The 23,533-nt window shown below is 47.9% G+C and overlaps 2 long non-coding RNA genes across 2 annotated transcripts; one reads left to right on the top strand and one right to left on the bottom strand.

Moving 5' to 3' along the window:
* Positions 1-5,261: 5,261 nt before the first annotated feature.
* On the bottom strand, positions 5,262-16,947 carry LOC122201045. Its single transcript, XR_006194053.1, has 6 exons — positions 16,675-16,947; positions 16,505-16,513; positions 13,466-13,629; positions 12,980-13,370; positions 7,374-7,516; positions 5,262-6,026 (listed from the first exon to the last, which is right to left on the bottom strand). It is a non-coding gene; the product is annotated as an uncharacterized LOC122201045 (long non-coding RNA).
* LOC122201046 lies at positions 13,608-18,542 on the top strand. Its single transcript, XR_006194054.1, has 3 exons — positions 13,608-13,685; positions 15,204-15,263; positions 18,432-18,542. It is a non-coding gene; the product is annotated as an uncharacterized LOC122201046 (long non-coding RNA).
* The last annotated feature ends 4,991 nt before the right edge of the window (positions 18,543-23,533 follow it).

Genomic DNA, 23,533 nt, shown 5'->3' with positions numbered 1-23,533 from the left:
CCCCTTGATCATTCAAAAAGGCTTCCTCTAGGTCAAATCAGTTCTCCTCACTCTCATTTTCTAAGGTCCCTTGACTTCTCTTTTTCTCACCCACTCAATCCCAACATCAGTTTTCCTCATGACTGGCCTTCCCTCCAGACAATTTGAATTGGAAAAAACTATCGCCTCTTCTTCCCCGAACTTCTCAGGGTCATTTCTTCTAGGAACTTCATAGCTTATAAAGAAGCTCCTTTCCACTCTCCGAGGCAGGCGCAAATGATATGTGGGTGGATAATAAAGCTGCCTGTGCTGTTACTGGAGCGGGGTTCGAGCTGAGGAAAAGGCTCTGTCTGATTAGGATGTGACGCTCCACGGGCAGGTGGAGCTAAGGCCAGAAGGAAGAGTATTCATTCAACAAACATTTGGAAGCAGCCGGACACCGTGGACCGGTGTGGCCTCTGTGGCTCCCCCAGTTCTTCGGTTCTCCCTGTTATCCTGCCGTCTGGACAGAAGACAGGAGAGCTGAGCAGACAGACGCGGGATCTTCTTCAGAAGTCTGGGGAGGAGTCCTGCTGCATTATTTCACGCGCTTCTCTGCTCAGTCCTCGTGTTCCCGGGGTACGCAGTGGCAGATGACGTGGGTAAACAAGTCTACGATCCCTGTTACTTGAAGATGTGGGCTTCAACATTTGTATACATCATGGAATGGAATGCAAAAGTCAAGGGACTTCCCGTAGGACTTCAAAGAAGCGTTGCAGGCGTGTGGCAGGGCCTCTCCGGGCTGTGCCCCCAGGCCTCCACGAGGGCGGGAGGCGGACTCTCTCAGGCTGTTCTGTCAGGATGAACTTTAGTGGTTGGAAACCCCTGAAAGCATCCGGTATATCCCCACCTCTGAGAGGGCCAGCTTCCCGGCAGAGCAGCGTGGGGTGTCTCTCCAGCTCCTAAGCTCACGTGGATGGTCTTGGGGAGCCCGGGAACTGGCGAACAGCATGGGAGAGGGGCCCGGCAGGCCGCCGCGAGATAGCGCTGGGAGCCTGCCTCTGCGAGAAAAGGGACTGAAATAGCTGATTTCTCCCAGTCTTGGAGATGCATCACCCGGGGGGCCTGTCACTTCCTTGGGAGAAGTGGGATGGATTATGGTTATCAGGAAGGCAGCAACTAACTCACTTTTATTGCGGGAGAACTTAGTCCCCGCGCTCCCGGGGGACACACACAGGCTCACGCAACCCACACCTGCGGACGCTTGGCTCACCTACCTGCTGTCCTCCCAGCTAGCCAGAGGAGAGAGAGAGAGAGAGAGAGCAAATGTGATTAATGGGGCCACCCCGGGGGACTTGCTGGATGGCAAGCGGACCTGCGGGTACCAGGGAGCCAATTTCAGTAACAGGTTTAAGGGAGCCCTGAGACGGGAGAAAATGCAGCTGACTCAGCCACTCTAGGCTCCTGTAAGTCCAGAGGGAGCCTTGGGAGTAAAGGAGCTGCAGATTGCTGCAGAGCCCAGTGCCGGGGGCGAGTGGGGGGTGTGGGGGGGCTTCATTCTCACACTTCCTCGGGTGGGGGGTGGGACGGGCGGGCAGCGGGGCTGACGGCAGGGACCTGGAGGCGGGCGTTACTAAGGGACGGGGGAGGACTTTTTCCATGCCTGGAGAATTAATGTGGTTCTCCGTCTTGGCGGGTGTCAGAACAAAATACCTTACTGGATATTCCGAGAGAGCTTTATAGTTTTCAAAGCATTTTCACGATTATTATCTTATTTCATTTTCATGGTATCTTTGTGAAGTAGGGAACAGAAGCTTGGAGAGCTTACTGGGGTTTTGAGGGTGTTTGTTTTTTGTTTTGTTTTGTTTTGTTTTGTTTTGTTTTGTTTTTTAATTGGTACAAGACCATAGAGTCAGGGCTGGAAACCTGGACTTGACATTGAGGCCAGTGTCTTCCCTCCTCTTTGATGTTGTCATCAGATGTGATGAACGTCTTAGCAGTCAGGGATGGGGCATTGAAACAGGACATCCAGGAGAAGATCCAAGAGAGAAGGGGCTTCGAGGTCAGAAAGGCCAGGGCTTGCTTCTGGGTTCTCCAGCTTACTTCCTGTGTGACCTTGGGCAAATTCCTTCACCTCTCTGAGTCTTAGAAAATGAGGATGTCATAAGTGCATCATATGGATTAACAAAATAGCTCATGCCATGTGCCAATACCTGGCACATACTAAGTTCTCTGTAACAATGAGAAATCATCACTATTGCTTTCTGAAAACGGGAAAAATATTATGACCTTGGGTAGAAAGGAGAAAAATCTCTCCAGCACCTGGTCTGTCAGTGATTTTCAGAAGACACTATTAATCTGAAGGAGGCGGGAGAAAAAAGCTAAGCCCCAGAATGAGTTGTCAGTAAAACCGTATTTGAACTAGCATCTGTTTATTAAAAAATACGTGTAAAACAAAAACACGTTGAAGACATTTCTCAGCTTCTGCACCCAGGGATTACCCAGTCACCACAGCTGGATGACTAGGAGAAGGGGGGACGTCAGAGAATCTTCTCAGAGTCTCTTGTGTGAAATAAGCAAGTGGACCCCAGTGGGCTGTGAGGACGGCAGGACCAGCCATAGGGGAGGGTCAGGCCTCAGGCTGCCACTGTGGGGTTGAGGTCTCTCTGAGTGTCCACCTAGAAAAGGTTGCATTGTCCTCCTTCAGGACCGAGGTGGGGGAGCAAGCTGAGGTCCTGTGGTGAGCATGTTGTCCTCATATCCCTCCCTCTAGAAGGGTCCGCATCTCAGGATGCCCCTTTCAGACTTCTGAGAATTACAGGCCTAGGCTACTCGCACGAGAACTGGAAACTGACTCCTCCCTTCACAAACAAGGAAGGAGAGGCCCAGAGAGGGCAAGGGATCTGCTTGGAGCCACACAGCAATCTCTCCTCTTTACCCAACCGTTCGGCATCCACTTGGGCCTCCCCGGGCCGTCGTCCAGAGCTACTGAAAGTTGCTCCAAGCTGCGGGCATGGGAGCAGGGGAAGGTCGAGCCACATCTGCTGTGCGGTCTCTCCCCGGCTGCAGGCTGTGCGCCAGCCTCGGGGAAAAGCGTGTCTTCTGAGGCTCCCTGAGTCCTTGACCAGGACTAGGGCACAATGCAAACGGGAGAACAATGGGGAGTGTGTGAGGGAGCCCAGCCGGAGAGGGTATTGATCATGTTTAAAAAAGGAAACGCATACCGAGGAGCACAGAAAAACCTTCCCAACGCACCAGCTGGCCTAGCTAATTAGCGCGGGTGAGCCCGTGTCAGCCGCCAGCTCGGAGCCTGGAAGAAAACAATTCGCTCAACAAACAGAACATCTAAGGAGGAACAAAAGGAAAACAGCCACTGTCCCCTAACCTCCAGGGAGTTCGTACAGTCCAGGGAAGGGCGGGTGATGGGGCGGGAACCCAGGCGGAGGTGGGGATTATTTACACTCAGACGCACCTGGGGGCAGAGGGCCGAGGTGGCATCCGGCCCTGAGAAGGGGGTGTCACTGTGCTGGGGACCGAGTGGCCCCTTCCCCTCTACGAGGGGAATCTCACTGCCCCTCAGAGCACTGGCTCTGAGCCCTGCCTCTCTTTGGGGGCCTTTGTCACCATGCACTAGGTGACTTCTCTGGGCAGGTCACAGGTGTGGCAGGAGGAAACAGGGCAGCAGCTTGGGTCAGTCTGAACTTGCAGCCTGACCTTGGGCAGAAGGCCTCCCCGATGGCAGGCTGGGCACAGCGGGCAGCCCACCTGGTCTGAATGTTGGTTCTGCCAGAGACGAGACTGTGCAGGGGACCCCTCAGTGTAATGACACGTGGCCTGTGCTGGGCTGGCCTGTTGGCCTCTGGCTGCAAGGGAGGCCAGCATTTCCCTGAGGACATCGCCTGGAGGGAAAGAGCTGAGTGTTCTGTGGAGGAAGTGGGGGTGGGCCAGGGGTGAGGGACCAGCAGACAATTGAAGCTCCTCAAGTGACTCAATTCAGGTTATTTGGGTCCAAAGCTACCAAACAGTGCAGAGACAGAGGGAGAGGATGACAGGCAGGAAGAAGGGGGGAAGGAAGGGAGGGAGGGAAGAAGGAAGGAAGGAAGGAAGGAAGGAGGAAGGAAGGAAGTGAGGGAGGAAAGGAGGGAAAGAGGAAGGGGAGGAGGGAGGGAAGGAAGGAAAGAGAAGGAGGGAAGGAAAGAAGGAAGGAAAGAAGGAGGGGACAAGGGAGGGAGAGGAGGGAGGAGGGAAGGAAGGGAAGATGAAGGGGAGGAGGGAAGGAAGAAAGGAAGAAGGGGGGAAGGAAGAAGGCAGGAAAGAAGGAAGTGAGGGAGGGAAGGAGGGAAAGAGGAAGGGGAGGAGGGAGGGAAGGAAGGAAAGAGAAGGAGGGAAGGAAAGAAGGAGGGGACAAGGGAGGGAGAGGAGGGTGGGAAAGAGGGAAGGGAGGAGGGAGGAAGGGGTAGAAGGAGGGGTGGAGGGAGGGAGGGGTAGAAGGAGGGGTGGAGGGAAAAAGGGGTAGAAGGAGGGGTGGAGGGAGGGAGGAGGGAGGGAGAAGGAAGAAATGAAACACGTTTCTCTATTAGATGTCTCAGTAATCCTCGCAATACTCTGTGAAATCAGTATTGTGACTCCCTCTCGAAAGATGAGGAAATGGGACACAAAGCGATCACACAGGGAGTAAGTCGGTGTCCAGGGAGATTGGGTGTTGTTGAGCACGTACTGGGCTCTCCAGATCCGGTGAGGAAAGTGAGCGACAGGCGCGCCCCCACTGCTGCTCACTGTTGTGAGTCCCGCGGCTCCATCCGTGCCTCCGGGTCCCTGCCTCTCGGGCTCCGTCTCTTTTCCCACAGATTACAAACCTTGTGATCAGAAGGAAGCTGAGTTCCTGAGGGTGATTGCCCCTCTGCTTCAGGGTACTGCCAGGTGGCAATGTGGCCGAGTGGAAAGAACATCGGGACTGAATTCAAGAGAGTGTGCTGGGGTCCCCACTGCCCCATTTCCTAACTGGGTGATGTCGAATGCCTCACCTCATCCTTGAGGACCCCAGCTTCATCATCAGTAAAATGGGGGTGCTAACAGTTCCCTCAGAAATCTGTGAAAATCGTATATGGCATTACACGTACCCCAAAGCTCGTTCTTAAAAGGCAAGGTGCAGTCGTTTTTAGGAAGTATCATTTTAGTAAAAAAAGAATCGCAGAGGATTCTGAATGTTTTTCTCTACTTCTGAAATTACAAGATGGATGGATCGTTAAGGGTGTTATTTCCAGCATCATGGCACAGGGATCAGGGAGACTTACTGGGGACCGAGTTCCTTCCCCAGTATCTAAACCACATTGCCTGGTCCTACCCTCTTCTCCCTCCTCCAGAGCGTGAGATAGATTCTGAACATGGGCAGGGTAGGGGGCTGAGTTATGAATTAGGACGTCCCTTCAGGGAATCTCTTCCTTTAAGTGTAGACTTGATCATGTTCGGCTCTGTGTGTTTGTAAATGTACACGCGAACGTGCCCACGTTCATTTCCATCCATTTCTTGCTTTTATGTCTCAGTCAATAGTTTTTGGCAGTGCCTTTGCAACACCATGAACTGTAGACAGGAAATAAGACCCATCCATTTGTGCTGGTACAAGCTAAAGATTTTCTATAAAGTGACCACATTTCCAGGCTGGGCGAATGGATTTCACTGCAGGAAAAAAAAATATTGTGAGGTGGGAGAAGTGCAGCAAAGGGAAATATTGGCCACTTTAATGATTTACAGAAGCATAAAAAACCTCCTTGCCTGCTGAGATTTCATATTTCCCCTCCTGCCGGTAAGGGGGCTGGGGTAGGGGGTCTGATTTGAGCTGTCGTGTGAGGAAGCCTGAAAATGCAAAGCCAAGGCTGGCCCCTTCCTGAATATTCTGTAGCCTCCAGTTGAGCCGTCTGACCCGAGGAGCCGGCGGTGGTTGGGGAAGGGATGGAAAAAAGGAATGAAGGTGGGCACACCTTTTAGGGGTGACTGTTGCACACGTAGAGCCTGGAATACTAGCCTGGGGAAGAGAGATGCTTAAGAAAGGCAGCTCCTTCATTTTACACCTGGGGAAACAGAGAGCCAGAGATATAAAGTGACTTTTCCAAGATCACAACTCTAGTTTATAGACAAACTGGAACTATACCCAGACCTTCTGGATGCCAGTCCTAAATTCTTTCAGCTATACCCACCATTAATACTATCATTATTGTTAGTATAATTCCCATCACAAAAAGACCACCAAGAGCTTCCTACCTGCCACAACTACACCACCAGTTTTCCTAACAACATCACGCTCAATTTTCATACCAACTCTAAAAACAATAGCTCAGATTGGCGTGCCTGGGTGGCTCAGTTGGTTGAGCATCCGACTTTGGCTTGGGTCATGATCCCATGATTCAAGGGTTTGAGCCCCGCATCAGGCTCTGTGCTGACGGCTCAGAGCCTGGAGCCTGTTTCAGTTTCTGGGTCTCTCTCTCTCTCTCTCTGCCCCTCTCCCCCCTCAAAATATGAATAAACATTAAAAAAATAAACAAATAAAAATGATGTGTTATGATTTCCACTTTAGATGAGGAAACCGGGACCCAGAAAGACTAAATAGCTTGCTGAGATCGCACAGCCAGTTAGTAACACAGCCAGGGTTTGAACCAACACCACCAGGATCTGTGCCCAGATCACTTCTGAAGAGCAGGAAATCCAGACACAGAGAGTAATAAACTACCCCTCAGACACGCTGCCTTAACTTCACCAATGAACACAGTCAAACATGTCTGGCTTGAACAATTCTGAGGAACAGTGGCTTTAAAGCAAAGCCCAAGATGGTTAAATTTAGATGGGAAACAAATGGGAAGCAGCCCGTTTCCTGTACGGTTGCCGTAATTTGAATGGCTTGCAGCAGTGAGTAGTGGGAATTGAGCTATTAATAAAGGAGCCGGCAGAATGATTTACAATCAGACATTAATATGGAGATTTTCATAAACACAATAATTCACACCCAAGCAGAGTCATAAATGTAAAGTTGCATTAACTATTCTAGCTGGCATGGAATGTCACACACAGTGTGAAATTGAACATTCCATTGTACTGTAATAATGGACTAACGGAAAGTTTTTCTTGGGTGGGGGGTGGGGCAGTGGGAGACCAGATACTTCCTATTGCAAACTTACTTAGTCCTAGTAAGGACCTAGCTCTGCCCGTGACTTACTCCTTCAAAAAACAAAGCAAAACAAAACAACTCCCTCCCGCCAAACTTTTTATACCGAAATAATTTTAGATTTACAGAAAAGTTACAAAGATAGTTAAGAATAGAGAGGATATCCTTCACCCAGCTTCCCCTATTTTAACATCTTATATAACTGTGGTATATTTATCAAAACTATGAAGGTAATGTTGGTACGATACTGTTAACTAACCTCCAGACTTTATTTAGATTTCAGTAATACCCTTTCTTTTTCTGTTCCAGAATCCCGTCCACGATCCACATAACGTTTGATCATCAAGTCTCCATAGCTGCTGGTCTGTGTCACTTTTTCAGTCTTTCCTTGTTGTTCATGGCCTAGACAGTTTTGAAGATACTGGTCAGGTATTTTGTAGAACGTCTCTCAATTTGAGTTTGTCTGATGTTTTCCTCAATTCTAGGCTGAGGTTATGGGTTTTGGGAAAGACCACCACAGAGCTGAATTGCCCTTCTCAACACATCACACAAGGGCGCATTATATCCATGTGACTTATCACTGATGTAGTTGACCTTGACCATTTGGGTAAGGTGGGAGGTATTCGCCAGGTTTCTCCACTCTAAAGTTACTATTTTTTCCCCTCTCTGCATCCTATTCTGTAGAAGCCAACTCACTAAGTCCAGCCCATACTGAGGGACAGGGAGGATTAAGCTCTACCTCCCAGAGGGAGACGTTTCTACATATATTATTTGCCTTACACTTTTTAAAAAATAATTTTAGATTGATTGAACTCTTTGCACTTTACTATAAATAATAAATTATAATAAATAAAAAATAAATAATAAAAAATAATAAATTCCCAGGCTTCTTAAGCACATTATTTTGAACATAATTTGACTTCTTCTTGATTGCTTCCTGTCCTAAGTATACTCTAATCTCCGTTAATTTTGTGGCCTTTTCTCAGTTCTTACCTCCCTTGTCCTCTGCAGATTTTGACATTGTTGGCCACTCTTCATCAAGGAAAAAAATTTCTCCCGATGACCCTGCCATTATTCTCTTCTGTCTCTTCTTCCTCCTTCTCAGCTCATCGCCACTGTGCACCTGCCTCCATTTCAGTTTCAGTCCCTGCTCCTCTTCCTTCCCTCCCACCTGAGCAAACATGCTGTCCGGGTGCCCTGTGGTCCTCACCTCTCCTCTCTCTCCAGTGCTTCCCTGAGCAATCTCACTCACTACATGGCTTCAAGCATCATCATGACTCACATGATTCTTAAATCCCTGTCTACACCCTGGATCCATCTCTATACCTACTGTTCAGGCTTGACCTCTCCTGGCCACCTCTGCCTTCTACTATACACCAAACTCATTGTCTCTTTATTAGAGGACTGTTTAAGCTGTGTTTCCCTTTTATGTGAAAATCTGAGCTGGTAGAGGTCTGGGTAAGAGGCACAGCTCTGCTGGGGCCCCTTGTTGTTCTAATCCTAATGCTTTGGAGGTTGCCCTCGCCTGCATGGCTCACTACTCCATTCCTATATAGACCTTTAGGAAAGGGAAAGAAGAATGGAAAACAAGTGACTCTTTTTAAGGGAATGATCTGGAAGTGGCACATATCATTCTGCTTACATCCCATTGGTCAGAACCTAATCACATGGCAACACCTGTTGCAAGGGAGACTGGGAAATGAAGTCTTTAGCCGGGTAGCCATCTATACAGCATGGCGGAGAAGGAATATTGAGATCATTAGCAACCCCCAAAACTTTTCAGTTTTTCAAAAAGGCCACCATTTTGTCTATTTCCTGACTCTCACAACACCTGTCCCAATATTTGTTGGTGCTCCTTCCAGTAACCTTGATTGGAAATTTGGGTATTTGATATTTCCTCTTAGTTTACCTCAACAAATTCCCCCATGTTTAATATCTCTTCCCCATTCTTATTGACACTACACAAATTCAGACCTTCATTACCTCTCATTTGAGCTCTTGTAATCATTTCATAAATGATTGTCATGTTTTCAATCCCTTCCTCCTCCAAACCATCTTTCGTATGGGTACTTATTAATCTCAGTCAACACAGCTCAACTCTTCAGCCCTATTTGTGAATCTTCAGTGGCTCCCAACTGCCAACCCAGTAAAGTCCAAATTCCTTAGTCTAGCACTCAAGGCCTTGCACAGTCTCTCCCAGGCTCTCTGACCCACTTTCCCCCTCCATTTTGTTCTGCACCATATGCATTCTCCTTTACATGACACACCCTGCCTCAGCCCCCGCTCCCTGTTGCTCTGCCATGATAAGAGGATAGCAGTTAACTGTGCTGATGGCTTGCTTTGAGTCAAACACAGTTAAATACATTATTTCATTAAATAGAGGAACCATAAGATAAATGATAATTATAACTATTTTACAAATGAGGAACAGAGGCTCAGAGGAGCGAAGTAACTTACCCCTAACTCTCTGCCTAGAATATGACAGAGCTGTTTGAGCCCAGGCTTGTGTAACTCCAGAACCTGTGGTATTGTCCCTAGACTACACCATTCCCTGTCCCAATGACTGCTCAGGATGCTTCCTCCACCAGAAATGCCCTCTCCTCTTATGAACTCATGGTGAAATCTTTTATATCTTTCAAAGCCCACTTTGAAGGCCACTTCTTCCATGAAGCCTTGTCTGGATAACTCAACTGAAATTTATGCCTCTTTCCTCTGACTCCCACAGCCAGGTGTCTACACCTCTGTTTCAACACTTAGCATCTTCAACCTTGTGTTACAAGTGCTTACAACAGACTTGTCTTAATTTTTCCACACTGGACCCCGAACTTGAGGATGACAATGTTGTTGGGCGGTATAGGTCAGTATTACTCATTTTTGGTCTCTGAAGTAGAGTGTCATATGATCTCAACCCCCCACATCTAATCTCAGCATCCAAAATATTTCTCAAATCTAACTCCTCTCTTCCTTCTCTATTACTGCTCCTCAGGCCCTCAACATGTCTCTCCTGGATCACTGCAATTATCGCCAAATATGTCCCTGACCTACTCTTAACTTCCTCTCCATAAGGCTTCCAGAGTGATTGGTCCCCATTAATGGCTTCCATGTCCAATGCAATGTACTCTAAGCACCTTAACTTGGTAGGGAAGTCTCTCCAAGATGGCGACCATACCTACCTCTGTTGTCTAGCTTGTTCTTGCCTTTTTATGCTTGAGAGATAGTGTATACACTATACAGGTTCTCATACTTTTGTGGCATTCTTAGACTATTCTGCCTTTCTGAAATGTCTTTCCCAGCTTCCTTTGTTAATGCTTACACCAAGACTTGTCTTGGGCAAGGTGACCTTCAGGAAGCATTCCCTGAACTCCAGATTGGGCTGGCTGCTCTTTTTTTCTCTCATGGTATGTTCATATGTTATTATACTCAAATGCATATCTCTTTTAGTTGTACCATTTAATTGGAATTATCCATTTATGTGTCTGCTCAGCCACCTGTTTGCACATTTTTAGAGGTTAGAAATGATGCCTTGGTCATCTTTGTCTTCCTTACACCTAAGTCAACGCATATGTTAGGTATTAAAATGTAGCAGTTTGTTGAGTGAATCATAAAAATCAATTACTGTATTATGCCTTAATACAGTGATACCAGCTGGTCTACTGGAATTCGTAAAGATTATTGTCTATATTAAAGGATCTCTCTTTCTTTTTTTTTTTTTTGTAGTTTATTTTTTCATTTTGAGAGAGAGAGAAAGAGAGAGAAAGAGAGAGAGAGAGAATGTGTGCCAGGGTAGGGGCAGAGAGAGAATCCCAAGCAGGCTCTGCACTGCCAGCAAGGAGCCCAGTGCAGGGTGTGGTCCCATGAACTGTGAGATTATGACATGAGCCAAAACCAAGAGTTGGACGCTCAACCAACTGGGACCCAGGTGCCACTGGGATCCCATCTTTCTGTGTTTGCCTGCAGTATTTTCTGCTGTCATTTCACACAGTGGTGAGGAAACTTGCCTGTAGAGGCACCTGGGTGACTCAGTCAGTTAAGCATCTGACCACGGCTCAGGTCATGATCTCATGGTTCATGAGTCTGAGCACCGCATTGGGCTCTCTGCTGTCAGTGCAGAGCCTGCTTTGGATGGATTCTCTGTCTCCCTCTGTCTTTCTCTCTCTCTCTTTCAAAAATAAACATTAAAAAAAACTGCCTGTATTGGCTCTTCTTTTATTAAGGGAAGTCCTCTATTAGATTCTGGATATAAATCAGGAAACTAAGATGGCTACAATAGTATTAGAACAAGAGTATTTTATAAATGTAGCAACACCACCAATTTTGCCTGATTTTTTTTTTGTTCCATTCTGGTTCTTGGTGTGTTTTGCAGTGGTATGGCTCCAGGATTCAGGTTAGAGAGCTAGAACCAACTGGGACACATAAGACATTATTCTGCTCTTTCTTTGAATGTGACTAAAAAGTCGTAGTTTTTCCAAGACCATTCTAGACATACTCTCTTTGCATTCATATATTTTATCTTCTTTGATCCCCCAGAATATCCCTTTACAGCTAATGTATTATCTGAATTTTACAGATAATGAAAGAGACACATAGAGGTTAATGGGCACATCTAAGGTCACACAGGCAATAAGTAGCTGAGTCATGCCATGAATCAGGTATCTCCACTCAAAATCCAGTGTTCTTTCCTTTATCCTACATTTCTCTTCTTCTAGGAAAATTATATCTATCTAAACCGATGCTTTTTAAAACTGCAGCTTGCAGCCCACTATTTGACCATAAAGCAAATTTAGTGCATACTAAGGAGCATCCATATGGGATGGGACAGGATGGAATGGAATGGAATGGAATGGAACAGAATAGAATAGAATAGAATAGAATAGAATAGAAAAGTCTGAAATATCAGAGAGCGAGTATTGGTCATGAAACTTTTGTCCCAGGTCATAATATAACACATTTTTCTTACTCTGGATCATAGTAACAACAGCAACAACCAAAGTGGAAAAGTTCTTCTCTTAACTACATCTTAAAATAAGTCGCCAAAGTGACCTTCTAATTTCCGAATGTGATAGGCATGTTTCAGTTTCCATCTTCTTTGACCCCGGGTAGATTTTGACACCTCCGTCTGCTTGCGCCATCACAAAATGTTTGTCTCCCTTGGAGTCTTAAGCCCCTCTTTCTCCTGGGACTTCCGCGTCTCTGACAGTCCTTATTCTAGCACCTGAATGTTGGTGCTCCCTAGAGCTCTCCATGACCCTCTTTTCTTCCTGCTCTGTGGTCTTAGCCTACATCCAACTTCAACCACCATCTAAAAGCCAGGGACCCCCAGATCAGAGCACAGCACCCCCGTTCTCTCCCAAGGCCGACTCACAGCCCTCTCCTGCACACCTGCTTCTAGATGTCCCCAGGTCTCCCAGAACAAGCAAGTCCAAATGAACTCATTATTGACCCTTCAAGCCCACTCCCCGCTGTGTCGGGGCGGGGGGGACACCTATTCACCCGGCCATCCAAGCTAATAACCTGGGAGTTCTTCCTGACTCCTCTTTCTCTCATGCCTCGACATCAAATCAATGGCCTCTCCCTGTCAATTCTGACTCTGCTACACCTCTCAAAATTGTCTGCTCTGCCACTTTCTTAGTTCACAGCCTCATTATCTCTCATTGAACTACTGCTTCCATTATCTCCTTCCTGCAGTCGATCTTCCACATTGCTGCCCCGATCTCAAAAATGCAAATCTGACCACCTTGGGTCCTTATGTGAAGTCATCCCATGGGTTCGCTCCAGCGTGGACTGGATGAAGGGGATCACCTTGCAGCATCCCCTGTGAGCCCCTTTGACTCTGCCCACCCTTGCTTCCTCCTCTCTCCCTCTCACCTGTCCCTCGAATCCCTTCTTGGCTGCAGCGTCCGCCTGCGATGTATATTCCAGCTTGAACTCCGTGGCTGCTTCCTCTGAAGGGTCCTCTTCTTAAGACTCACTTCCTGTGTCGATACCTGGGCTCACCCCTGGCTTTAGGACATTCCCTAAATACGTCTTGCTTTTCACATCACACTAGACTGTAATTGATTATTTGCGTTTCAGGCTCTGGCACTCTACTGTGAACATTTCGAGAACTAGAATTAGGACTTATCCACTTTCCTATGCCTGAGGCACTGGCATATAGTAGGTGTTCAATAATGTTTGTAAAATAAATGAAGTCTCAGTTCTGCCGTTTACTAGCTGTTACTTTGAGCAATTCCCTTAACCTCTCCAGCTTCGTTTTCTTCTGTAAGTGGATAGAAAGTAACGATTATCCGGTGCTTCTATGCATCAGGACCTACACTGTGTTTTTATATAGGCTGTTTAATTCTTACCGCATACCTCATCTTACGGGTAGTAGAAATGATTCCCCATCTTACAGGTACAAAAAAAGGACACTGGAAGAATGGGAGCACATCGTCTGTGGTTGGACAGCTGGTGGGTGGTCATTGCCGGGATTTGAACTTACGTCTGCCTGGGTCCAGCACTCTTTCCACTACACCAAGCTGCCAATAGAAAAAAAGAAGAGAGTATCGACCTCACCGGGATTAAATGTGATAATGTATGTGAAAGCACTTTGTAAACTGTTAAATGCCATGAAAATGTGAGATGATATTATTGCCATTAAGATCTGCCATGGTCTGCCTATCATGGTTAGAATTCTCAGAAACTGAATATTGGAAATCATTCCGTTAGAGCTGGCTGCAAAGGCCTATGGGAATCAGACACCACTCCCGGACTATTTCTGCAGGATACCTGCTCCCTGCTTGCGGATGCAAATAAGCAGCCGCAATGCAACAGGAGGCCCAGGGGAATGCAAGAATGCTGTGCCCAGGGGGAAACCAGGGCAGGTGTGCCTGTCAGTTACAGGTCGTGACACCCTCTGAATGCCCCAGTGACACAGTTGTGTTTTAGAATCTTTGCTGCTGCAACATCCCATTTAGAATCTTGGTGTCGTGCTTGGGGTCGCGAACTGCGCTGCGTTTAGCTGCTGACGCCGGTGTGTGAATCGTTCTGTTGACAATCCTATGGTTGCTATCTGGGTGGCGTGCCTGTAGGATGGCGGTGATCTACGACAGTGCCTTGCATCAGGGAGGCATCAGGGAACCACCACGAGACACAAGATTCTCAATCGAAATGTGTTGTGCTTAGCTGGCCATTTAGTCACCTGAAGCCGTCAGGAGGCTCTGGGAAGGACGGCTGCGTGAGGGTATATGGCAGCCAAGCCTTGTGGCCTATCAGAGTCACTTTCTCCCGTTGATGGCAGGACGGTGGGAAAGACAGTCTTGTGTTTTAATTGACTGGGTAAACTGCCTGGGCAGTGGAAGGTTAGCTCCTTAAATTCCCCTTTCATCGTTTGAATGCCACTTAATTCCATCTAACATCTTTGCTTGTTAATGGCTCTTGTTTTTTATTGCTGAAAAGAAACATGTTCTAACCAATCTGGACAAACCATGGGCATGTCTATAATTTAATGTCTGCTGACCCCGGTTTGTGGCATTTTTTCTTCAAGTGCATTTTCCCTGGGTCTGTAAACCCTCCCTTGTGTCCGCCTAACATCCTTCTCCAAACTCAGTTCATTTTCTTCTCAGGTTAATAAAAAAAAATGGCAGGGGCTGGGGGGACTTTACAGTGATGCTCTGAAAAGGCTGTGGAGAGAGATTCTATTGGATATGGAATCAAATCTTAAAAACGTTTGCCTTATTTCTTAGGAACTATGAAATGTGATTTCCTGTAATGAATAACAACTAATTCAATCCAGAGCGCTAAAGCAAATGCCTCCCAATTTTGTCCCTTCAAAGACTGCTTCCTCTGAACACACTGTACTGCCTCACAACTGGGAGCCCGCGATCAGTTTTGAGGGGCAAGGACTAGGGCTGAACCTGATTGTTCTTGAATGTTGTCAGCTCTGGAAAATTCCTAATATACTCAGGAATGCTATGTTTACAATAGTCTGGCTTCTACACCACAAGTAGACATGAGTCATCCAGATTCATGAACAAAGTGCCTGGATATCAATGTGTCATAAATTTCCCTGGAGGAAGAGACATCATTAATCTCCTTTCCTTTCTTTCCCCAGGGGAAGGAGATAGTGGATTATGGACCCTCTCCAGGTGGTGGTCAGAGGATATCAGACCAGGTAATAGATACACTTAATTATTATTGCTTTCACCCTGAGATCTCAACAACTTGGCTTCCAGGACTGCGGTATTTACCATGGAGAGGCATGCCTACCGTGCCGCCATTTCCAAGATGGCAGCTGTGAGACCCGTCACACCAACGGATCTTCCTTAGGTTGAGAAGTTCATAAGAGTAACAATAGAACCCAAGACGCTGAATTCCCTGTTCCAGCACTCTCTGTTGCCCTGAGCTGTTTCCAAACGGGCTAGAGGAAGCAAACATTCAGCATTCTCTGGTTTTCTCGCCTCCGTCTTTTGTAGCCATTTCTGTTGTCTTTGGGAGCCAAGGGCATGCATGAGGAACCAAATCTTGTAAACGCAGTGCCTGAGTTTTGCCCCTGAGATGCTATAACTGCCAGATAACAACATTGGACTGAAGCTAATAGCCCAGCATGGCTCACGGCAGTATTCTGAGCTTACCTACAGATTCACTGTGGTGTTACTTATGGAGATGACAGATTTACTGTAGCTCAACTTAATAAAATAACATTTATGGGAATATCTGCACAATTAGAGCACACTCCAGGTCATAAATATGCTCCAGCCAAAGCCACATCATACACATTCCCCAACTTTTGGACACCGCTGTTCTTTGGAGATTGATGAGAGTTCTTGCAGGTAACTAGCAGCTGGATACAGGAAAGGTGCCCAAAAAAGGACTCAGAGAAGCTCCCTAGTTCTTAAGAGAGAATTCTACTTCATAACCCATTCCTTTTCAACATGTCCATTACAGGTTGCTATGTTGTATCTGCGTCTCCTGGTTCATTAGCACCTTAACTGGAGACAGCCAGGTGCAATTAAATTTAGCCAAGTGAACACTCACTTTTTACCTGTGTAGCCCTGTGTATGTCTCTCTATCTCCCTGGGCCTCCCTTTTCTCCCCTTTAAGATCTGGGAGTTGGGGGGCGCCCGGGTGGCTCAGTCAGTTAAGCGTCCGACTCGTGATTTCGGTTCAGGTCATGGTCTCACGGTCGTGGGATCGAGCCCCGTGTCAGGCTATGCACTGAGCATGGAGCCTGCTTGGGATTCTGTCTCTCCCTCTCTCTCTCTCTGCCCTTCTCCCCCACTTGCATGCACCCTCTCTTTCTCAAAATAAAGAAATAAACATTAAAAAAAATAAAGCTTAAAAAAAATCCGGGAGTTGGGATAATGATCTCCAAGAGGCTGGAATTAGAAGTTTGTCTCTTCTGGGGTCACTCACCCAACAATCCTAAGCGAAAACAAAACAGGTGGTCAGCATGATTTGGGGGGATTATCTCTGGATTTCACAGTTTTGAACTTCATCTGACCCCTATCCCTGCCTCCCATACCAGTGGCCAGATATTATCTAGAGCTGCCTGAAGCTACTCAGTCCTCAGACATGGAACTCACCAGAAGTGGTGGAGCAGCCCCAAAGTCCTATCTTGCCCCAAAATGTCTGCCATCATTTCCAGTGGGATCCCCATAAAACCGTCCTGAGGACAGAATTACTAGTGAGGCAGATAGTTGATTCTTTGACTCTGGACAAGCTCGCTGGACGGTTTTAGAGCTGTGTAGACAGAGTCTGGGTCAAACTGTTAAAAGCACTTGTGTAGGCAAGCCCAGCATCAGCTAGTGTCACAATGACCAGCTGGAAAGGGACAAATGTGAACAAACAATGGGCTGCTTTCTTTCACCATGCCAAATAACCCGGCCTACCGATTTTCTTTTCCCACTGACTTAATTGTTTTCTCAATGGATCTGACTCACTTCACAGATTGTTTCCAACCATGTGGACACAGCCCAAGTTGCCAAGTGTGGTGGTTCCTGTTCCCTCCACTCCAGTGAGGTGGCTGTGGGGGAGCTCGTTGACTCACTGCCCGAGGCTAGCCACGTGACAGCGTTTCATCACATCCTCCTTCTGGGTGCAAGCACTTGCTTGCAGACATGCAAGTCACAGACGCTGGGAGAAAGAGACACATCACACACATGCCCATGCACACACGCACGCGTGCACACGCACACACATTCACCATAGCAAGGAAGTCTGGTCGGGACACAGGGAAGTTCAAAGGGCTGGGCATCTTGAAATTTTGTAAATAGCCACTAACCCAGGACAAATTGGGCCCATTAATAATGAAAAAAGCCGATTTCATTGATCTGCCTGTCTTACAGTTCACTTGCTTCTCTTCTTGGGATGGCAAAGCTCTACTTCCGATCGCTCTACCCACTCTTAACACACAGGCCAGGAGCTGGGGCTGGCCTGAATGAGCTCTGTGGAGGCCACACCAGAACTCTGTGATTGGGGATGGAGTGTAGTCAAGAGTTTAATTGGTCGGTGAGTCACAGAAGCAGATACAAAGGGGTCATTGAAGCAAGGAAGGCCTGAAATGGTCATAGGGAGCCAGAGTTCATAAGGGTCAGTACGCAAGAGTAGATGAATAGGGAGAGCCACATGTCAAAGTGGGTAAGAGGCTGAGTGGTCCAACAAGATGCCTGAGACAGGAGGCTGTGGGTGATGACTGGTTTGTGGTGAGTTCCTGGGCCCCTGTGGTGTGGAAGGGGGCTGATGCCATAACATCAAGGCCAAGGCATGGTACATGGTTTTGCAAAATCCTTTCTACTAAACAGTGCTTACTACAGCTGAGCATACCCATACCCTATGATTCTAACAACTCCATTCCCAAATATAGAGAAATGGATGCATATATAGAACAAAATACCTGTTAAAATGATTAGGACATCATTATTCATCGTAAGCCAAATCCATAAATAATCCAAATGTTTCTTAATAGTGGAACAGATAATTGTGAATGACTCAGATGGTGGAATAGTATACAGCAATGAAAAAGAACAAACATTGCATACAAACATTGAGCAAAAAGAGCTGGCTAGACCATAATGCATTGTGTCTGGGTCCATTCATATAAAATTCCGAAACATGGGGCGCCTAGGTGGCTCAGTCAGTTGAGCGTCTGACTTCAGCTCAGGTCATGATGTCACGGTCCGTGAGTTCAAGTCCCGCGTCGAGCTCTGTGCTGACAGCTCAGGGCCCAGAGCCTGTTTCGGATTCTGTATCTCCCTCTTTCTCTCTCCTCCCCTGCTCATGCTCTCTCTCTTATCAAAAATAAATAAATGTTTAAAAAAAATTTTTTTTAATTCTGAAACAGCCAAAACGAATCTGTGGTGATTGAAGGCAAGTGGCCACTTTTGGAGAAGAAGGCCGGAACAGAGTTAGTGTGACTGGAACAGACTAAGAAAAGCTTTTGGAGTGCTGTGAATTATCTGTTTCTTGATCCAGTGGGAGTGGTACTACTATGTTTACTTTTTGTGTATATTCTACTTCGATAAAAATCTTTTTATAAAAATCGTAGGCAGGTTTTCAAAAAGGAAGCAGGCAAAGAAGACCGTGGACTATGAACGTCCTCTGCCACCAGGTATGTTTCTCACGTGAACGCGCATGATCGTACTTGATTGTACTTGCTCGTACACGATCGAGGGCGCTCGGTCCGTGTGATCATCTCCAAAATTGGGTGAAGGCTGAAGGCTGAAGGCTGGGGGAGAGTAATCTGCATATTCCTGCCCTTGGCCTAGAGACGAATGTAGGAAAGGGGGTAGTCGCGACACGGAAGTAAAGACGAAGTTGAACGCGCATGCTCGGGAGAGTAGAACTCGTGTGAAGCGGTGTGGAAGCAGCGAGGGGGGGCCCAGAACTCTCGCATCTGCATTCTGAAACCACCATCTGACGCCACGCCCCTCAGAAGCACCCACGTTAGTCACCACCAGCTGACACCCCCAGCCACATCTGGAACACCCCGGCTAATCACTGCCCACGACCGCCTACACCTGTCTTCCCCGCCCGCCAGCCCCTGCCACCTGCCTGCCTGCCACTTTGAGTCCTCACGCTAAATCAATAACAAAGACCTCCGAGGGCTGCCAGGCTTCTCCGCTGGTGCCCCCTCCCCTTAAGCCCACGTCCCCTCCTCCTTTCTCTCAGCCCGATCCATCTGCCCAAGCTCAGATCTGCTCTGGCAGGACTGGCAGGCCTGCTCTCTCCTTGCAGACAGCGTGGCTCAGCCTGGCATTAGCAGCTGCCGACGCTGCAGTTTAAGAATCACCGTGTCTGGGGAAAGTCCATTAAAAGACAGTAACAATGTATATTGTGCTGTGACCCTGGGGGCACCCAATTCCACCTTGTTAATGATCTCTTTGAAATAGCCAAGGCTATGGAGAGAGACGTGGTTCAGAGGTCACCGGCGCCCTGTTGTTAGGACACGGCTATGTTTGGGCAACTTTCAGGAATCACTCTCATGCTAATGGGGGCAGGTCCTCAGAGACCCACTCAGACAATTAAAATGTTCTTCAGGAGTGTGCTAAACATCCAGTCCCCTGGGCGGATCTGTGCATATCCGGCCTGGCAAGGAGAAAGCTGAAGAGCTGGCCATCCACCCCACGTTGAGGAATGAATGTTTCAGCGGCAAGGCTCATGCTTGTTTCCACCCCCGCCCCCTGACTAAGTCAGGACACTTGGACAAAAGCTACATACCCCAGACAGCCCCCACTGCCTCTACAGAGGTCGTGCACCAGGCCCTGCAATCCTGCTGTGACTCTGCCCATCGCTTTCCCGCTAAAAGCAAACGGAAATGCCGGGTGCGGTGCAAGAGACATTATGATAAGCTAAGCTCTCTTTCAGATCTTCTCTCTTTCTCAAATAAAAGCTTCTCGGACTTGATGCCGTATGATTGGTAACAAAGTACTCGCAGTGCGCCTCACCCCAGACGAGGGCACAGAAACCAACAGCCAAGCACACTGTAAGGAACACACGTGTGGCAGGGCATGAGAGTATAAGAGCCTCTGGGTAGGACGATTTATGAGCACTCAGCAAACGCCTGAGTGCCTACTTCGTGCCGGGCTCTGTGCTAGGTGTGGGGCATGACTGCCTGTTGCAAGGGTAACTGGAATCTATGAATATCTTTAAGAATGGTTTAGAGAATCACCTGAGCAGGGACGCGTGGGTGGCTCAGTCGGTTAAGCACCCGACTTTGGCTCAGGTCATGATTCATGGTTTGTGAGTTTGAGCCCCACATCAGGTTCTGCACTGACAGCTCAGAGCCTGGAGCCTACTAGGATCCTGTGTCTCCCTCTCTCTCTGCCCTCCCCTGCTTGCACTCTGTCTCTGTCTCTCTTTCTCTCAAGAATAAATAAGCGTTTAAAGAAAAAAGAAAGTAAATCACCCAAGCAGAGATCAGGCAGAAAATGGGCAAGGCCAGAGGCACGTGGGTGACTCTGTTGGTTAAGTGCCCAACTCTTGATTTCCACTCAGGTCGTGATCTCATAGTTGGTGGGAAGGAGCCCTGCATGGTGCTCTGTGCTGACAGTGTGGATGGAGACTGCTTGGGATTCTCCCTCCCTCTCTCCCTCTCTCTCTCTCTCTGCCCCTCCCTCACCGGCTCGCTTGCTCTCTCTCTCTGTCTCAAAATAAGTAAATAAACTTTAAAAAAAAATTGGCAAGGCCAATGACATTCTGACATATGTCATTCCAGTTACTTCCCATTCTTCTCCAAGCACGTAGGGATGACTTGTGGCCTTAGTTCCAGGACCTTAGAACGGGAGAGTCTAAGAGGGAACCCTATCATGTGGCCTGTACCCTCAGCTGCCTCCTTCTGGTCACCGGGTCCTGCTAATCCACAGGCTGCAAGGCTACATCCTGGTGAGGTGTTGGGAAAATGACTCTTAACCCATGTCTTCTGTGGAAGGAGGACACCGGTGCCCTCACCACCACGCACTTGCTAACGTGAGCAGGTTGTGGAAAGCCCTGAATTGGGAATTAGGACACCCAGGTTCCAGCTCCACCAGAGCATGATCATTTTAGGGAAGGATGCAAGGCCTCATATATCCATCCTTATAAAGGGGATATGCCCCTCCATAGCAGACAAGAAGGGTCCGCAAGCCGGGACTTCCACTTTTCAGAACCTTGCTGTTGAAACATGGACCACTGGAAGCTGCAAAACATCCTTAACCTAACTCTCCATGTTGTATTTGACCACTGTTCAGTCCGACTCAGACCTCACATGATATGACAAAACTCTGTCCACTGTGTTTGAACCATGAGCACCCCCCCCGCCAAGCTGACTGCCATTCTGCGAGCACAACTCTGCCCTCTTCTACCTCCCACTCCCTCCCCCGTAATTACCCAAGTCTTCTCCCATTCTAGAATCTTCCTTAACCTCTTAGTTTGTCTGTTCTCACCAGCCTCATGTGCCTACCTGGGCAGCCATTTCACCTGCTCACTGTCACTCCGGAAGTCCCCACTGTCCCGCCTCAGAGGTCTCTTGCTGCCAAGCCCAAACACAGCCCAGTTTTCTGTGCTGTCTTCCCAAATATTGCTGGAGGTAAAAAAAAAAAAAAAAATCACGGATTCATCCCTAGTTAGATGGACCATATTCTCTTCAGGAGCCCATTTACTCAGATTTAATAGACTTTCCCATTATGGTTCTTCCAAAACATTCTCATTCTCTCCAATCCGTTGCTGTCCCCTTACCCCTAATGTGTAAATCTGTGAAAGCTGTTGTAACAGATTCCACAGGCAAGGTGGCTTCGACCACAGAAATGTATTATTCCTCCTCGTTCAGGAGACTAGAAGCCCAAGATCAAGGTGACAGCAGGGTTGGTTTCTTCGAAGACCACTTCCCTTGGCTTGGACACGGCCGTCTTATTCCAGGGTGTCTGTGATCTAACCTCTTCTCCTTACAGGGACATGGTCAGCTTAAGGTCCACTCGTATGATCTCGTTCTACCTTAGGTACCTCTTTCAAGGCCTTATCACCCAATAGTCACATTACAGAATACTGGGGTTAGGACGTCAACATATGAATGGGGGGCGGGCACAGTTCAGGCCATACCGCCTCAAAAGACAACCTTGCTTTCTGTTCATTAGAAGACCAGAGCCATCAGATCTATCTTCCTCATTGCCCTGTTCTAAACTCCAATTATTCCTGAATCTTCACCACCTTCTCCCTTTCCCCTACCTCAGCTCTAAGTTTCTCTCTCAACAGCTTTGCTTGGTGCTCGGGACAGAGTTAAATGTGTCATCCTCTATAGTACTGTTGTGCTTTGCCCCGGGAAGAAAGAAAGCTAAGCTTGCAAGGCACGGTACGCGCTCGTCTCGTTGCTGGGATCGGTGGTGCCACACGGCACCTTTCTGCTTGGTTTGCTGTCACAGCTCAGTGGGGTCGTGGTGAAAGAGGAGGAGAGTGAGCCTCCAAGAGGTAAGCCCCTCTCGGCCCCCCTGTGGGGGAAGCCGTCAGAGGCGCTATTTGAAGCAGGAGCATTTCTTCCTTTTCCGCCACAAATGTTTCCATTCTGGAAGCTAGCCTGTTTCCAGGGATGGTTGTTTCCCCCTCCTCCCTCCTAGAGGGGAGTGGCTGTGCCTAAGGGTCCTAGCGCGAAGTCTGGGCTCACAGAAGGACCGAATCCATGCCTGTGGAATGGCTGGATGAATGAATCCTCATTAAAGCCAGACTCCCTGGACTCCACTTGTGGTCTCGGTCCCTCCTTCTCTTCTGAGTCCTTCTTCACATATGACTCCCTTTCTCTTGCATCTTTAATACGTTCCTTTCCCCAGGCTCAATTCCCTCTACCCGGGATGCATCCCCTCTACATCTCTTCTACACTAAGACATCTCCTCCCTCCCTTCTTGCCTCAGACCATCAAATTACCTCTGTTCCTTCTTTTCCCCTATCAGTCTAAAATTCTGGAGTCACATTTACGTTGGTCTTAGGAAAAGCTCCACCTGAACGCCCACTGCCCACCTCACACGGGCTATGTCTGTCTCAGAGTATCCCCAAAGCGGAGCTTGAGACACGGAGTGGGCGGGGAGCTTCTAGGCTCCAGAGAAGGAGTTGGGGCGCAAATGGAATGAAGCACGAGGAGGCTTTGAGGTGAGGTGCAGGCAGAGCGCAAAGTGAGTTTGAGGCCACGTGGGACTCTCCACCACGTCTGTGCCACGAGCGGAGGCAGATCAAGGGGAGGTCGGCAGGACTGGCCTCCTTCCTCCCGTCGGCTCAACCAAATATCAAAGTCCCAGACTGCTGACCCTCGCCATGTTTCCAGTCTCTTGGACTGTCTCACATTGGATGAACTTCCATCTGTAGGGCTTGTCTCCCCTTCTTCCATACTACCACACAACTGATGCCAGATTATTTTTCCTAAGGATTAGTTCCAATATCATTAACCTGCTCATAAATCCTCAATGGCTCCCAGCAGACGTCCTA

The sequence above is a fragment of the Panthera leo genome, chromosome D1 (assembly GCF_018350215.1).
Source record: "Panthera leo isolate Ple1 chromosome D1, P.leo_Ple1_pat1.1, whole genome shotgun sequence".
Taxonomy (NCBI): Eukaryota; Metazoa; Chordata; class Mammalia; order Carnivora; family Felidae; genus Panthera; species Panthera leo.
The sequence above is the reverse complement of the archived record's forward strand: the minus strand, read 5'-3'. Positions and strand labels throughout refer to the sequence as shown.